Source organism: Ipomoea nil, unplaced genomic scaffold (assembly GCF_001879475.1).
Source record: "Ipomoea nil cultivar Tokyo-kokei standard unplaced genomic scaffold, Asagao_1.1 scaffold1700, whole genome shotgun sequence".
Classification (NCBI taxonomy): Eukaryota; Viridiplantae; Streptophyta; class Magnoliopsida; order Solanales; family Convolvulaceae; genus Ipomoea; species Ipomoea nil.
In genome coordinates this window covers 18,603-37,933 of record NW_017618128.1, presented here as the reverse complement: position 1 = coordinate 37,933, position 19,331 = coordinate 18,603, and the positions used below count along the sequence as shown (strand labels likewise).

Below are 19,331 nucleotides of genomic sequence, written 5' to 3'. Positions count from 1 at the left end.
ATGGTTAGTTGCATAAAATTCGCAATCAGGAGGAGAGGGAGAATACAATTTTACCTTAAATACAACTCAACTCATTCTTGAAAATCCCTAAAACTCCTGCAAACCTTCGATCAGCTTGTAGGATACGATGGGCGGCGCATCGGAGAAGACGCAACCTCTTCTTCTTCCCCAAGATATTCTCGTCGGAATCCTCTCCAAGCTCCCCGCTAAATCGCTAGTACGATTCAGGTGCGTTTCTAAATTCTTTTGCGCTCTCATAGCCGACCATGGCTTTGGCGTTCTGCATCGCAGCTTGTCCTTGACACTTCCCACTAGGGCGGGCATCCTCATCGCTATCATACAGCCAAAGCGGCTCTCCTCCCGTTCCTCCCATGTGTATTACACCATAAATTTCAGCCAAGGGCAGCCGGGAATGCTCCAAGCCAACCGTCTCGGCTACTTGGACGCTGAACCATTTCTGGAAGGCTGTCTACACTCCTCCTCGGATGGCCTGATTTGTATGTCCAGACCCAATGGAGACGTCGTTGTTTGCAACGTTTGCACGGGACAACGTACGTATTTCCCTTCCGACAATCCAATTCCACTTCCCCCATCCATCTTTATCCTGTGCACAGTTGGGGTTTGATTCACAATCTAAAAGATACAAGGTTTTGATGTCAGCCTGTATGATTGATCGAGGCAGCACGCCCATCCGCTTCGAGTATAAGCATTGGGTTTTGACTGTGGGAGTGGACAAATCATGGAGGGAGATCAACTACCCCTTTTCCTACCCCTTCTACCCCTTTGATGACTATGCCTGCTTTAACTTCTGCTATGATACTAGTGTCTACATTGACGGCGTTATCTATTTCTATAATTGGCTCACTAAAGTTGATTGTCCTAGCTTCCACATAGTAGCATTTGAAGTTGGGTCTGAGACTTATTTTTTGATACCATTTCCAACTGAACTATCATCATTATGGGAATATTATGTAGTTTTATCTTCAGCTTGGGAAAAAAATCACTTTCTTAACCAAAATTTTGCATTTCTACAAGTTGATGGAGGTCGACTGGCTATGGTTCGTGTTCGCCCAAGAGAATTCTACATGGATGTTTGGACTTGGGAGAAATCTAAGGAATGCTGGGAGAACATTACTATGACCATTCCATTAGAAGAGGGACTTAGGAGCACATTCCTGCGTCATACTACAAATCATGATGGGGAGATTGTGTTGTTATTTATGAATAGTGAACGGCTTTCCATTTTGATTTGTAATTTGAACACTGAGGTTTGGAGACAATTTGATTTGGGTGGAGTTGAGGAATTTCCAGAAGAAGTTAGAATGTACGGGACCATGGACAATGTGTTTTCTTTGGAGTAGTTGACAAGCGTGGTCTGATATGCTTGGGAAAAATGAGTGCTTCAATTCACAGGATTAATATTTCATTTTTATATATTAGTAAGGTTGTCCATTACACTACGGATATGTAACTTTGCAAGGGGGCGAGGCAATCCCTTTAGTTTATTTGAAGCTAAAGGTTTGAGAAAACAATATAATGCCCATTTTTGGGATTCTTGCTGAACTTCATGTGCAAACAATTGTTGGATTAGTATTTCTCACATGATACGAATTGAAGTATTTATTTCTCACATTATTTTTGCTAAAATTATAAATCCCTATTTTTGTTGATATATATATATATATTATTTATTTTAATTTATCGACTTATTTCCACCTACAATCGTAATTAAGGTGAAAATAAGGGACCGCCTACGAATTATTAAAAAACAAAAAACCATTTTAAAAGAAAAATAATTTTTTTGTTAGTATATACAGAATATCATGTTGTCAAAGTAATTTTCCAATTTTTTTATCGAATTGGCTAGATATGGATTGCATGGTCTCACTATTCTATAAGAAAAATGCACGACCACTAATTAAAGGTATATGCACAATAAATTTTATTTATGTATAATAGCTAGTAAATTACACAAAACTAGTAAACCCTCTCCAGAGTCTCATTATTCTAGTTTGAAGTTTTGATATGATGGAACAGGTAAATTAGGAATATGCTTCAATAGAATTATAGAATACATTTTTTCTGTTGTAATTCGCCCTATCAACTCGTTGGTTCTCGCGTGATGTTTGCACGGTAATGCTTGGAGATTGTATGTATATGAGTATATAGAATAGATAAGTAAAAGGGGAGGAAGAACACAATGTATAGAACACAATCACATGAGACCATCTTTTCATTAAGCTTTCACCCTCAATTTATAGGGATGATTACAACCTTTCACATCCTTTAACATAAGTAATGAAATAAGTAAAGGCTAACAAAAGGTCACAAGTTTAATGGTCATAATAATAAAATATTTATAACACTTCCCCTTGGCCATTAAATAATTATACTCATGCCTCGTTAAAAACCTCGCTAGAAAAACCTAGACGAGGACAAAGAGTACACGAAGTATGTTGATCCATGTGTTGCATCGGTTGCCTCATTAAAAACCTTAGCCTAAGAAAAAATCCAGTGGGAAAAAACTTAGCTAGCCAAGGAAAAGAGTACAACCATAAACCTTCTGGGCATAATCTCCAAGATTTCAAGAGTCTTCAGGACTATTCACTCAAGTGCACCGACATCGGTTGCCTCATTAAAAACCTTAGCTTGAGAAAACCCTGGGGGGAAAACTTAGCTAAGGGAAAAAACCTTAGCTTGAGAAAACCCAGTGGGAAAAACTTAGCTAAGGGAAAAAAAGTACAACCATATGCTTTCGTAGCATAATCTTCAAGATATCAAAAGTCCTCTAGATTTTCCATTTTAACACAGCTAGGGGTTGTCGCTCCCCCTGAAGATAACATTCTTCTAAGCCTACGCATCCCAATTTTAGGCAGAGACTTAGTGAACATATATGCAAGATTCTTCAGTGGGGCAAACATTCTCAACAAGAATTTTACAACTCTTCTAGAGTTCGTGTGTGTAGAAGGACTTAGGTGCAACATGTTTTGTAAGGTTCCCCTTAAAAAAACTATTACTTGCTTGTGCAACACAATCTTATTTGTCCTCATATGGGGCATTGGGGGTAAAAATATAACATAACCAGTTTTGGACTTGGCATCATAGGGATCAAATAAAAGAACCAGTGCTCAAGTAGCCCATCAAGACCACATATGGGTTTCTCACATAAACGTCAAAAACTTTGTACCTCGAAGGTGCTGAAGGATATGTTAAAATACCATTCCAATTTTCATTGTAGGGGGGAACACTAAATGTTGCTAGCAATTTCATTCGCAAATTCAATATCAAGCCTGATGCGATTATGGAACTTCTAGTTCAATAATAGTGCTCCAAAAGTAATGAAGTAATGGACTTCCAGTCCCTAAATATCCTCATTATAATCTTCATGTCTAAATGGTCATTTATCTACTTCAAGAGATTATTGGGCAACCGTTTGTGTGATAAATAAATACTACTTGTCTATATAAAACATCTTCAAGATATTCTTCAAGTAAGCTAAATGGTGTATAAAACTTCTTCAAGGAGAAGCTCGATCTTCAGGTCGAGACAATACTTGGATTTCCAAGTCTTTTATTTCAAAACTTCGTCTTTCGACATGAGCTGACATCACCAAGCTCTCTATGTGTTTCAATAACATTTAAATCATCATTACCAACTGAGATAATAAACAAATAACTCCATTAACAATTCTTTAACGAACACATAATGGTACATATTTGCATATTCCTTCTTCGGGAGGAAAACACTCAGTCAATAATGTTCAAAGTCATACAAAGACTTTAGTAGTTTAATGATACTCGTTGCCATTTTCACTTTCCTAATTTCAAAAGTGTTGAATCCATCAGGGATTTACAAATAAATATTAGTGTCTAATGACCAGTAATTAGTTTGCGGTCATGATACTCATCAACTGCATATCTAAATTTATAATTCACTGCCAATGATGTTAATTTGCGGAACGTAATGCCATCTGTTATGGGAGAGAACATTTGATCAAAATCAATTTAGGGTCTCTGCGAAAACCCTTAAGCTACCAGTCTCGCTTTATATCATACCACCAGATTATTTGTATTTCTCTTTTGTACAAACACCCATTTGTAACCTTCAGGGTTAACATTAAATGGTGTACATGTTATAAAGAGAATGCAGTTTTAGCGAGTTGAGCTGTATATGCCTTAATTGCCCTTTTATACATAAAAAAAAAAAAAAAATCATGGCCACTACTGTGCCTAGCTCTGGATCCAGATTCTCATATACTAAGAGCAATTTATAAGGCAATTGTGTTGTCGACAACTATAACATTTTTCATAAATTTCTCCCATATATATAAAATAATGGCAATTTCTAATTCAACCAGACTCTAGCCATTTCTCAAAGATATTTTTATCTGGTCGTTCCGCATCCATAGTATTATGATTTTGGGTGCACCTATAATTTTATTGGAATTTTTCACATTCCAGACGAATGTCTTCTGGACGAATATCTGCAGGACATACTTAGCTTCTTTAAGCGATTTCAAGAGTGACGAAATTTTCTACTAGATATAGCTTTCCGCGGATTCTTGTCTTTTATACCAACATGTCTCCACGCTTCTGGTGTCAAGGAGCATTGTAAATACATACGGTCCAAGTTCGGGAAGATACATGGGACCAAGTCACTCTTTTTATCAGTATATATATTGGCAGATTAATTATCTTCTGAACTTGCAGTTCAGTTTACTTCTTATGAACTTCTAGTTCAGTCAACCTAGTACGTGGATTCAAATATTGAAGATCAATCATTCATAGAATTTCTCAACATTCTATAAAATTTGAGCTCTTATCTCCCCCTAATGCTGTGAAATGATCTTCATAAAGTGTGCAGTCAACGTACATAATTATATATTGATCCCTTATAATGGGCTCTAAAGATTTAAATATCAGACGGAAGTTCATAATTAACATATACATGCCCACAATGTACGCTATGGTGGTGATATAGGAAAAGGCTGCACATTGTGAATAAAACGCAGATGGAAAATGTTTGATTTTATACCACGTACTAGGTGTTAGGGGGAATACTTATGATATGCAGCAGGCCAGATTGTGATAACAACAATAACATATAAAATTGATGTCCCCAACAAGAAAATATATAATTGCCCAAGGCGATGCACTAGCTCATGCTATACTATAAAATCATGTGGGTATTTAAAGCCTTTAAAAGTACATAGCAATATATGAAGTACCCAAAACACATATGCAATCATCTAAGAGTAACACATATAATCAGATATGAAAGCATACATATCAAATGATATTATAAGGGTACACAACAATCATAAGGAAGTTGGAAGCTTGTCAAATAAAATAGATCTTCAGGATCTCCCAAAAATCCTTATCCTCAACTTTACATTAGTTCACTGACTGGTTTGGGAATTGCTTCGTGCAAATTTCCATGATATAATTCACTCCCTCATTTGTTTCGGACAAACTGATATGAAATAATTTATTCCTTCGTTTGCTTCGGGCAAATTGATATGATATAATTCATTCTCTCATTTGTTTCGGACAAACTGATATGATATAATTCGCTTCTGTCTTCCAAACCAATAACATCTAAATTAATCATATCATGTATGGCATTAGTCAAAGATCATTCTTATAAAGGAGTATACCACTCCTTAAACAGCACAGAATTGCACTAAGCCATAGTCGGAGAGGGATTTGTCTTGTTGACATCTTAAATTTAGTCAAAAGATGATTATCATAATTTGTTGATAATAGCAATCCTTCCGGGATTGATATAGGACTTATGGAACAAATAATATTCAACTTTGAATTAGCATCGAGTCAATTGCATACGAGAGTCATGATTGTATGCATGAGAAAAACTTCCATAAATAAGCATGCAAACTAAAAAAGTAACTTCAAGAAGTAAACTTCTTCCCCGGAAAATAAAGTCCGGGAAGTAAATATCATTCGAAAATTAAAATTTCAAAAAGTACGATTAGAAAGTTAAGCTCAGGGGGCAAGCTTAGAGAAGTAAACTTTATGAATAGACCCTTCAAGTAGTAAAAATAGCAAGGAAAATAAGCAAAGTAAAATCACTTTGCATTCATCATAATTTGCATCCAAAAATAACTTTGCACTCAAAGACACTTTTGGAGTATATATACTTCTCGGCCACGCAATAAATACTGCGGCCATGAATTAACTTTTCGGGTGCTTCAGGCATAAACTAACTTCTCGGATGCTTCGAGCATGAGCTAACTTCTCAGATGCTTCAAGCATGAGCTAACTTCTCGGATGCTTCATGCTTCTAGCATGGACTAACTTTTTCAGCCATGAATATATTTTCATGAATTACTCAAACATTATCATGACACCAATCATTCTTCATTAATACCTCATCATTTCATTATCATCATTTATCGCGGTATTTGCTTCAGGCAAATTACCTAGAATCATCAAGATGAGGCGCATTCTTCGACGACCAAATGCTTTGGTGTGCAGCACGTAGGGATCAATGCCCTTCAAACCCACATTGTTAGCAAACCTGCTTCTGGCTAGGATCTTGCCTCGATGAGCTTGGTCGTCCTTGAATATCTTGATCACTTTGTTTCTTATTCTGAGCTCGAAACTCATACCACACCGGTTATAATCTCGATCGCAACCCCTTATAAAGTTACTCAACTAGGTAACTGTTGAGATTAACAAGCACCAGAAACATAATAATGGTCGTAAAGAAGAAAAGATTTACGTGGTTCGGCAATGTGCAAACATCCACGGGAGTGAAAGTATTCTCTTATTATTTGTGATGGTGATCCAGGTGATGAGATACATTCAATATATTTATATGCATATAATATCCCTTTCACTCCTATTCCTTATATGAGACAAACTCATATTCCTAATCCTTATATGAGACAAACACAACAAATCTCCACCTTGGCGAATATGCTCTCTCGGAGAAAAGATAACTCAACAAATCTCCACCTTGGTGAATATGCCCTTTAGGAGAAAATACTAATCCAACCATCTCCACCTTCGCAAATAAGCCCTTTAGGATGAAAAACTCATCTCATAGTCTCCCTGGAATAGGACCACCATGTTCATCTAACATCTGAAAACACCCAACAAGTCCAAACAAAGTTTGAACTTGTCACTAGTAACCGCCTTGGTCAACATGTCTGCTGCATTCTCACTTGTATGAATTTTCTGCAACAAAATCTCACCCGAAACAACCAACTCTCTGACCTTATGAAACCTTACATCAATATGTTTGGTTCTGGCATGGTATACTTGATTTTTAGCTAAGAAAATGGCACTTTGATTGTCACAGTGTAATTGAACTCCATCTTGCTCAATACCCAACTCCTTAATCAAACCTGAAAGTCACAAAGCCTCTTTAGCTGCCTCAGTCACAGCCATGTATTCTGCTTTAGTTGTAGACAAAGCTACAATAGACTGAACTGATGATCTCCAGCAAACAGGACCACCCCCAAGAGTAAAAACATACCCTATTGTAGAACGTCTATTATCCATGTCTCCAGCATAATCAGAATCCACATATCACATGAGTGTTGGCAAATCAAAATCCAACTAGAAGAGCTCAAAAGGCTTGAATCAAGCCCGAGCTCGCGTGCGCCGGCACCTGCGGGGCTAAGTTATGCCAAACTTCGGTATCATTTTCCATCTGTTATAGTCACTTGGCTCGGCCGAAGCCGAGAGCACCACTCTCGTGCTACAGAGAGCACGAGAGGTTGTGGTGCACCGAGAGCAAAACTCTCGTGAAACGGTGAATACGAGAGGTGTACTCTCGTATTGCACCACAGCACGAGAGCTGTACTTTCGTGTTGTATCACAACACGAGAGTGGGTACTCTCGTGCACCCCAACGGTCAGAAACCCGAAAAGTTCATCCTGTTGTACAGATTAAACTCATCTGTTACGGAATTAATACTTTTTTTAATTCCAATTTTAAATTCTGAGTTTAATCCTACTTAGTGGGTGACCGTTACAGGTGTTATACAATTGGTTTAATACCAATTAAAGGCCATGTTGAATGCTATCCCTTCCAATAGCCCTATATAAAGGGAGGTAGAGCAGTAGCTATTTTACACAGTGAAAAACGAAAGGAATTCCAGTAGCTTTCAGCTTCAAAACTTCTGCTTCTACTCTCTTCTTTCCCCAGCCGTGTTCTAAGCTTTGCTTTGTTCGACGGGTTCCTTGTTTAGGTGCTTAAACAAGGAATCGTAGCACGTTTTATCCTGGGAAACCTAGGCTACAACGCTCCTAGCACTTGTGGGAGGTAGCAAATAAGGTTTTAAGGAAAAGAACCTTACGTTCAAACTCGTGCTAAACCTTACCCAAACACTCAACCTTTTCCTTCCCAGTTTTTTCTGCTTTCCCATATAATATTAATCTTTTCGTAGGATTATTATTTTTGGAATTTTTTCAACAATACTACCCAACAATCTTAAATCCTTATTTCCGTTTCCCGTTGGTTGTTTATCTCTAATTTCCTAGAAGAAATGAAGAATCCAGTTTTGCCAGCTCTCGGGGAGGAGAATGTTGTTGAAAACAAAAATGGTGGGAATGACAATAATGTTGCTAATTCCCAAGCTACACCAGTGAACATTGGTTCACAAGATGGTGGGAGCACCGAGGGATATATTCCCATGACTCGGGTACCTACGGTACCAAGTGGTTCGGCCGAAAGACCGGAGAAGTTCACCGGTAGTGGATCGAACTTCAAAAGGTGCCAACAAAAGATGTTGTTCTACCTGGCAACTCTCGGCTTGGCGAGATTCTTGACCGAGACGGTTCCCGAATTAAGGGAACAGGATGCCCAACCTGTGATGGCAGTTGGCTATTGGAAGGATTCGGACTTCCTATGCCGAAACTACATCCTGAACGGATTATGTGATGCGTTATACGATGTATATCGCAAGATTGGCACAGCAGAAGCGCTGTGGGAAGCCTTGGATCATAAATACCGAAGTGAGGATGCCTGTGCAAAGAAATTTGTGGTTGGCCGATTCCTTGACTTCAAAATGGTTGATTCCAAGACCGTGCTAAGTCAAGTTGAAGATTTACAACTAATCTTTGATGAAATTTGTGACGAAGGCATGACGTTGAGTGAAGCCTTCCTAGTGGGATCTGTTATCCACTTGCTGCCTCCAGGGTGGAAGGACTTCAAGAATTACCTTAAGCATAAGCGAAAGGAAATGAACCTGGAGGACCTGATGCAGCGACTCCGAATTGAGGAGGGGAACAGGACGAATGATGGCAGAAATTCTGTCACTGTTGGCGCTAAGGCCAATGTTGTGGAGCATGCTAAAAGCTCCAAGAAGAACAAGAAGGACAAGCAGAAGCTAGGTCCGAAATGAGGCATTACCAAGAAGAAATTTCATGGAAAATGCTTCAATTGTGGCAAGTCTGGCCACAAGTCCTCTGAATGCAAAGTTCCAAAGAAGAAGAACAAGAGTTCTGAAGCCAACATGGTTGAGGAAAGCAGTCAGAAGGAGGTCGAGATTAGCCTTTCGGCTATGGTGACCGAGGTGAACCTCGTGGACTCTAACCCACGAGAGTGGTTCATCGATACTGGTGCAACAAGGCATTTGTGTTGCAACCGAGAAATGTTCAACACCTTTGAGACCATTGAGGGCGAGAAGTTTTGGATGGGAAACTCTGCTCAGTCTGCTGTGGAAGGCGTGGGCAAGGTGGTTCTGAAGATGACTTCCAGGAAGGAACTGACGTTGAATAACGTGCTGTATGAAGAATCTTGTGTCTGGCTCTCTGTTGAACAAGCATGGCTTTCGCATGGTGTTCGAGTCAGACAAGGTTGTTTTGTCTAAGTTAGGAGTGTTTGTAGGCAAAGGTTATGTAACCGATGGGCTCTTTAAGCTCAATGTAATGCCTATTACTATGAATAAAAGCAAAGTTACTTCCGTTTACTTGCTTGAGTCTTCCAATTTGTGGCATGGTAGACTAGGTCACGTTAATTATAATTCTATGCGTAGATTAATTAACTTGAACCATATTCCTAATTTCCAAATTAACACAAATAACAAATGTGAAATTTGTGTTGAGGCAAAACTAACGAAAGTACCTTTCAATTAATCTATAGTGATTTGTGCGATTTTAGATCGATATAAACGAGAGGTGGTAATAAATATTTTATCACGTTTATCGACGATAGCACACGTTATTGCTATGTGTATTTGCTTAAGAGCAAAGACGAAGCCTTGGAAAAATTCATTCTTTATAAGAATGAAGTTGAAAACCAACTTAATCGTAAGATTAAGAAAGTTAGAAGCGATAGAGGTGGTGAGTACGAAGCACCTATTGGATGAGAGTTTAAAATGATTAGCCAAAGGGGTACTAACCGGTTTAGACTTACTCATCCCAAACCTGTCAAGAATTTTCTCTATATAACTCTGTTGAGTTAGCCACAACTTTCTTGCACCTCTATCCCTGTGAATTTCCATGCCAAGAATTTTCTGTGCAACTCCTATGTCTTTCATATCACATTCCTGACCCAACGAAACTTTCAATGCAGTAATATCATCCATACTCTTAGCAACAATCAACATATCATCCACATACAGTAAGAGAAAAATAAAAGAACCATCATCAAGGCTTTTAACATAAACACAACAATCATACTCATAACGTGTATAGCCAATTTGAATCATGTAAGCATCGAACCGCTTGTACCACTGCCGTGGAGCCTGTTTCAGCCCATACAAAGACCTCTTGAATCGACAAACCAGGTGCTCACCTCCGGGTTTAACAAACCCTTCAGGTTGCTTCATGTAAATTTGTTCATCTAGATCACCATGTAGAAAAGCAGTTTTCACATCCATTTGTTCCAAATGCAAATCCCAAATGGCAGCCAAAGCAAGTACTAATCTGATAGAAGTATGTCTAACAACAGGAGAGAAAACCTCATCATAATCTATCCCCTTCTGTTGAGAAAACCCCTTCGCAACTAACCTAGCCTTAAACTTTTCCCCTTCTTTTTTTGATACTGGTGGATTCTTCCTATAGACCCACTTGCACCCTATAGCCTTCTTTCCTTGAGGAAGTTGAGCTAACTCCCAAGTATGATTCTGATGTAAAGACTCCATCTCCTCAATCATACCTACCATCCATTTATCTTTCTCTTGGCTAGAAACAGCCTCTTGAAAGGTAACTGGATCATTATTAGAAACAAGAAGTGCAAAAGAAACCATATCCTCAAACCCATACCTACTAGGTGGTTTGACATTGGTGCGTCTTGGTCTATCTCTAGCCAAACTGTAATCTTGTAAATTTTCTGAACTCGAACCTGCTGCAGATGTAGTATCTGCAATTTCTTGAGTCTCAATCGTAGGTGGATTAACTGCTTTCTCACTCAAAGGTACACGATCCATATCCACTTCTACTGTGCTAGAACCATCAACTAGTGTATCTTCTTTCTTTGGCTGGAACATGAAATTCTCATCAAACGCTGCATCTCTGCTAATCACCACCTTTTTGGTTGCAGGATCCCAAAACTTATATCCTTTTACACCTTTCTTGTAACCCAAAAAGATGCACTTCTTTGACTTGGGATCTAACTTTGATCTCTCATCACCTGGAATAAGAACATAGCTAGGACAACTAAAAACTCGTAAGTGATCAAAACTTACAGGATTACCTAACCAAACCTCCTCAGGAACCTTGCCACCAAGTGATGTCCGTGGTGATCTATTGATCAAGTAACATGCCATGTTCACTGCTTCTGCCCAAAAACACTTAGAGAGCCCAGCATTCAATCTGAGACACCTTGCTCTCTCAGCAATGGTTCTATTCAGCCGCTCAGCAACACCATTCTGTTGTGGTGTCTTACGCACTGTATAGTGCCTTTGAATTCCATGTTCTGCACAGAATTTCTGAAATTCTTTCTTAGTATATTCTGTCCCGTTGTCAGACCTCAGGTACTTGATTTTTCTTCCAGTCTAGTTCTCAACCTCAGCTTTCCACAACTTAAATTTCTCAAACACTTCAGATTTATGTTTCAAGAAATACACCCAGACTTTCCTAGAAAAATCGTCAATATATGTAACATAATATCGAGAGCCAGCCATTGAAGGTTCCGTGGTAGGTCCCCAAACATCATAATGCACATAATCTAGAATCCCTTTAGTTTTATGCAGCCCATTAGAAAAAATGACTCTAGTCTGTTTCCCAAGGACACAGAACTCACAGAAATCTAGCTTACAACATTTAACTCCTTTTAACAGATTCCTTTTGTGCAAATCAGACAAACCACGTTCACCAAGGTGACCCAAATGTAAATGCCACAACCTAGTAGTATCATCACTAGACTCAACAGAATGTGCTCCACCTACAACAGTACTACCCAACAACCTATAAATGTTCCATGTGGTCCTTTTACCTTTCATCACAGTTAAAACACCCTTACTAATTTTAATGGTTTCCTTATCACTCTCAGACTTATGAATAAAACCATTACCCAAAACACATATGCAATCATCTAAGATTAACACATATAATCAGATATGAAAGCATACATATCAAATGATATTATAAGGGTACAAAACAATCATAAGGAAGTTGGAAGCTTGTCAAATAAAATAGATCTTCAGGATCTCCCAAAAATCCTTATCCTCAACTTTACATTAGTTCACTCACTGGTTTGGGAATTGCTTCGTGCAAAGTTACATGTTATAATTCACTCCCTCATTTGCTTCGGACAAACTGATATGAAATAATTTATTCCTTCATTTGCTTCAGGCAAATTGATATGATATAATTCATTCTCTCATTTGTTTCGGGCAAACTGATATGATATAATTCGCTTCTATCTTCCAAACCAATAACATCTAAATTAATCATATCATGTATGGCATTAGTCAAAGATCATTCTTATAAAGGAGTATACCACTCCTTAAACAGCACAGAATTGCACTAAGCCATAGTCGGAGAGGGATTTGTCTTGTTAACATCTTAAATTTAGTCAAAAGATGATTATCATAATTTGTTGATAATAGCAATCCTTTTGGGATTGATATAGGATTTATGGAACAAATAATATTCAACTTTGACTTAGCATCCAGTCAATTGCATACGAGAGTCATGATTGTATGCATGAGAAAAACTTCCATAAATAAGCATGCAAACTAAAAGATGTAACTCCAAGAAGTAAACTTCCTCCCTGGAAAATAAAGTCCGGGAAGTAAATATCATTCGAAAATTAAAATTTCAAAAAGTAAAATTAGAAAGTTAAGCTTAGAGGGCAAGCTTAGAGAAGTAAACTTTATGAATAGTCCCTTCAAGTAGTAAAAATAGCAAGGAAAATAAGCAAAGTAAAATCACTTTGCATTCATCATAATTTGCATCCAAAAATAACTTTGCAATCAAAGACACTTTTGGAGTATATGTACTTCTCGGCCACGCAATAAATACTGCGGCCATGAATTAACTTTTCGGGTGCTTCAGGCATAAACTAACTTCTCGGATGCTTCAAGCATGAGCTAACTTCTCAGATGCTTCAAGCATGAGCTAACTTCTCGGATGCTTCATGTTTCTAGCATGCACTAACTTTTTCAGCCATGAATATATTTTCATGAATTACTCAAACATTATCATGACACCAATCATTCTTCATTAATACCTCATCGTTTCATTATCATCATTTATCGCGGTATTTTCTTCAGGCAAATTACCTAGAATCATCAAGATGAGGCGCATTCTTCGACGACCAAATGCTTTGGTGTGCAGCACGTAGGGATCAATGCCCTTCAAACCCACATTGTTAGCAAACCTGCTTCTGGCTAGGATCTTGCTTCGATGAGTTTGGTCGTCCTTGAATATCTTGATCACTTTGTTTCTTATTCTGAGCTCGAAACTCATACCACACCGGTTATAATCTCGACCGCAACCCCTTATAAAGTTACTCAACTGGGTAACATTATGTGCTTCAGGCACCTGTGCAAAATCAACCAGACATGCATTTTGATTATTTATCAACAACTCGTTATCTTTCTTAGCCACAATTAGTGCTAAAATCAGCTTAGGATGCTTCTCATAATTTGTTGTCTTGTACTACTACTGGAGTACAAATTACTCGCATGAAAAGTTGGCAATATCTTTCTAATTAAATATTTCTCTTGAAACTTCTTGTTTCCAGAATTTTAATTGTGAGGCTATTTTATGCAGAGTTGAATTATAGTCAATTACTGACTTATAATCTTAAAACATAAGATTAATCTAGTCAAATTGTGTCTGAGGAAGGACAATAGATGACTACTAGTCAAAATGGTCCTTCAGGGACTTCCACAACGCAATAGGAACTTTTTCAATCAAATACTCATTTGTAAGATCGTAGTTCAAGTAGTGACGTATGAAAATGGGAGCTTGTGCCTTCAGGGCATCGGTGCTCTGTGACTTAGTTACAAAAGTTTGACTCAATTCCTTAGATGCCAAATATATTTCAATATCAAAAGCCCAAGTGAAATAATTGCAATCGACATGAGCGAACTCAATAAATTCACATTTTTCAATGAAAGGCATGATATATAAGATCATCATTTGATGCAACTTTAGGAAGCAATGTGACAACTTGGGGAAAAACCATTATTTTGAATACATGTTCAAGCCATGGATGAAGAAACATCTTTTACATAAATATGCATATATGTTTCTTAGCATTCTAATACAAACACAGCAATCCGATGCAAACATATAATAATGACCGATTATGCATTCGATATCCATAGTAATAGAACATACATGGATACATATACATACAATTTGGCATATAACTACATATATTTACCATTTCAAAGCATCATGGATTATGGGTTCATATAGAGCCTAACTCATATACAAGAATTGAGAGAATAAATAAAGATAATATGTATTTACAAATTCATGTATTTACCCAAATTCTTAACAATGTCTTGATGAGGGGTTCACCACTCAAAACTTGTTAACAAACAAGAAGAATAATCACTCATTTTATAGAAACAAGAATTGAAGGTTCCAAACCAAACTCATAGCCATATATACACATAATATTTATATATAAACAATGACATATGAAAAAGAAAAACAAAATGCACAGGAAAATGAACCAATATTACCGTTCACCGGAGATTACAATAGAGACTCGTGCTGATAACGTGTTGTAATTCGGCATATCAACTCGTTGGTTCTCGCGTGATGTTTGCACGGTAATGCTTGGAGATTGTATGTATATGAGTATATAGAATAGATAAGTAAAAGGGGAGGAAGAACACAATGTATAGAACACAATCACATGAGACCATCTTTTCATTAAGCCTTCACCCTCAATTTATAGGGATGATTACAACATTTCACATCCTTTAACATAAGTAATGAAATAGGTAAAGGCTAACAAAAGGTCACAAGTTTAATTGCCATAATAATAAAATATTTATAACATTTTCAAAGTAATTATATAATAATCGACAACAACACAACTCGTTGGTTCTCGCGTGATGTTTGCACGGTAATGCTTGGAGATTGTATGTATATGAGTATATAGAATAGATAAGTAAAAGGGGAGGAAGAACACAATGTATAGAACACAATCACATGAGACCATCTTTTCATTAAGCCTTCACCCTCAATTTATAGGGATGATTACAACATTTCACATCCTTTAACATAAGTAATGAAATAGGTAAAGGCTAACAAAAGGTCACAAGTTTAATTGCCATAATAATAAAATATTTATAACATTTTCAAAGTAATTATATAATAATCGACAACAACAAATTCAATATCTTTCTTTCTTTATGTAAGAATCAAATATTATATTCTATGGCAAAAGAAAACTATAACTATTTAACTCTTTGAATTTGATGGGGCAAAGATAGGGCAAATCCGACTAGGTCCACTTTGCATTTTGAACCCTTATTTAAAATGACATTCATATTTGTTCCTAATTAACATATAACGAATTATGTATCTGATCAGTAAATTAATTGAAGACACATAGTTTATTAATTATATACACATAATATGTTAACTACATATAAATAATAGGTTAATTGTAGGCACATAATATGTTAACTACACATTATGTGCATGCAGTTAATATATTATGCGTCTTTAATTCATTATTTACAGAGTAATTTATTAACTGAAAGCACATATTAATTAACAGTAGACACATCAGTTTGAAATAAAGGTTTACCTTAGCTTGGATCCTTGGCCATGGTATATCAATTGTTGAATTAGTTAACCGCTTAAGAGCAACCACATGATGAGTCTAGGTTTTTTGGTGTGAAAGGGAATGAGTAGGGAAGAGGAAAAATATAATAAAAAAAAAAAATGAAAGAGTTCCTTCCACTCAACCACACCCCAAATTTACTAATTAATGATATAGATGGGCAAGATTGGACATGTCTTATATGTCATATACATTCATGGAGGGGCAAATTTCACCGTGAATTGCCCCGGATGACATGACAACGTACAATAATGATACACGCGTTCATGAAATACACGCCCTTAATATTCATATACAATGGATCTATTGATAGTATATTACTAACACCCAGGGACGGAGCCAGAAATTCGGTTGAGGGGGGGCGAAACAGTACAGACGGATTCAGAAATTTTTTCCAAAAAAGGCGAAACATTAAAACAAAAGAGAAAATTTAAAAATAAATAAATAAACTACCTAAGAAATATAATTGTAAATATTGTTGGATATGAACACCAATAATAATTATGCTACTAATATTATACTAATTAACTATACAAGGTAATGATCTTTTATTCTAATATACATAATTTCCTTCTACTAATATGTGATCAATTCTCATCTAATATTACCTCCAAATTGATTATTTCATTTTAGACTTCCACCTAATTGAGCGACCAATTATTTATTTCTTTTTGTGTATCACTCTCCACCCATTAAAAAAATATATTGACCTCAAGTTGTAAAGAGTGATAAAATAGGACCATATTTGTGCACGGAAGTTCATGCCACCCCGGTAGGCGGTGGATTCCTAGAACATGTTAAATTTTGGAAGATTAATCTTCAAAACAAATTGATGCCCAGAAACAGGGGGATCAAATTGCTCAATTCCCATTAATGGTGAAGCAATATTAGAGAGCAGAAAATATGTAAATTCCACCTATGTAAAATTGTGTTCCAAATGAGAGACATGGTAAAGGCAGCAAATACAATACTTGACACAATGAAAATTCCTAAAATCCTTACTTCTCCTTCAATTTTAATAGCAGCATCGCATTGTTCAGTAATCAGCTTCCCATTCAGCAACTTATCAAAACAATGCAATGATTTTGGGGATTTCGAACAAATTAAGATTCTACCCACGGTTGAGAAGCCGAATGATTTTGTGGGGAGATATTAATAGCAATGTAAAATAGAGATCAATGAAACTTTTAAAGAATTTTTTTTTTTCATTTTTTCCTTTCCTCAAATAATTTCTCTATAAGTTTCTTTCGTCGCCAAAAAAAAATAAAAAATCAGTGTATCCAATAGATAAAGCTAGGACAAAAAAACGAAACTAGTAGTGTCAAAAAATATAAATATTTGCAACTAAATATAAATTTAAAAATCATTTCTATATATGAACCTTAAAAAAATCGTATAATACTCCAATAGCGATATTTTGTAATATAATATTAACCAAATGGCACCTAAATATAATATATCACCACTCTAATAAAAACATTCCATACAGATCCGAACACATGAACTAATGCAGAACATATATATGGCAAATGAAGTATTTTCTGGCAATTTGACCAAATGGACCAAAATTGATACAAATTGAATAGTTAAGGTACTAAATTGTTAGTTTTTAAAGTCGTGGATTGAAATTAATAACACCACAATAGTCGCAGGACCAAAAGTGTAATTTACTCTTATGTGTCTTCAATTCATTATTTACAGAGTAATTTATTAACTGAAAGCACATATTATATTAACAGTAGACACATCAGTTTTAAATAAAGGTTTACCTTGGACCCTTGGCCATGGTATATCAAATTTTGAATTAGTTAACCGCTTAAGAGCAACCACATGATGAGTCTAAGTTTTTTGGTGTGAAAGAGAATGAGTTGGGAAGAGGAAAAATATAAGAAAACAAAAAAAAAGATGAATGAGTTCCTTCCACTCAACCACACCCCAAATTTACTAATTAGTGATATAGATGGGAAAGATTGTACATGTCTTATATGTCATATACATTCATGGAGGGGCAAATTTCACTGTGAATTGCCCTGGATGACATGACTACATACAGTAATGATACACGCGTTGCTCAACAAATTTTATAGAATGTTTAGACCACAAATAGTACCGTAACGAGTAGGAAACTTTTCGAGCATGATTCTAGTGTTAAAAAATATAAATATTTGCAACTAAATATAAATTTAAAATCATTTCTATATATGAACCTTAAAAAATCATATAATACTCCAATAGCGATATTATGTAATATAATATTAACCAAATGGCACCTAAATATAATATCACCACTGCAATAAAAACATTCCTTACGGAACACATGAACTAATGCAGAACACATATGGCAAATGAAGTATTTTGTGGTATATGTTCAGAATATCTATAGAATTGATATGATCCTCGAAAGTATAGAAAGATAACAGAATTCAGAATATCTATAGAATTGATCCTCGAAAGATAACAACAAGATATTAATAGCAATGTAAAATAGAGATCAATGAAACTTTTAAAGAATTTTTTTTTTTTCATTCTTTCCTTTCCTCAAATAATGACTCTATAAGTTTCTTTCAGTCACCAAAAAACAAAATCAAAAAAATCAATGCATCCAATAGTTAAAACTAGACAAAAAAAAATTAAAAATAAAAATAAGAAACTAGTATTGTCAAAAAATATAAATATTTGCAACTAAATATAAATTTAAAAATCATTTCTATATATGAACCTTAAAAAAATCATATAATACTCCACTCCAATAGCGATATTATGTAATATAATATTAACCAAATGGCACCTAAATATAATATCACCAATCACATAAAAACATTCCACACGGAACACATGAACTAATGCAGAACATATATGGCAAATGAAGTATTTTCTGGTAAATGTTCAGAATATGTATAGAATTGATATGATCCTCGAAAGTATGGAAAGATAACAAAATTCAGAATATGTATAGAATTGATCTTCGAAAGATCGATAACACCAAAATATTATTTCAGTCTTGACTACTCAAATCCAAGTTGTAGAGAAAATGTGATATTAAGGGAAATGTAAAACAATAGATTGCAATTGTATTCCCTTAGCTTCGCAACATAAATT

General features: G+C 36.0%; 1 long non-coding RNA gene across 1 annotated transcript; it reads left to right on the top strand.

The window, feature by feature from the left end:
* The first annotated feature begins 558 nt into the window (after positions 1 to 558).
* LOC109191594 lies at positions 559 to 17,849 on the top strand. The gene is made up of 3 exons (XR_002055955.1): positions 559 to 663; positions 5,702 to 5,707; positions 17,839 to 17,849. It is a non-coding gene; the product is annotated as an uncharacterized LOC109191594 (long non-coding RNA).
* The last annotated feature ends 1,482 nt before the right edge of the window (positions 17,850 to 19,331 follow it).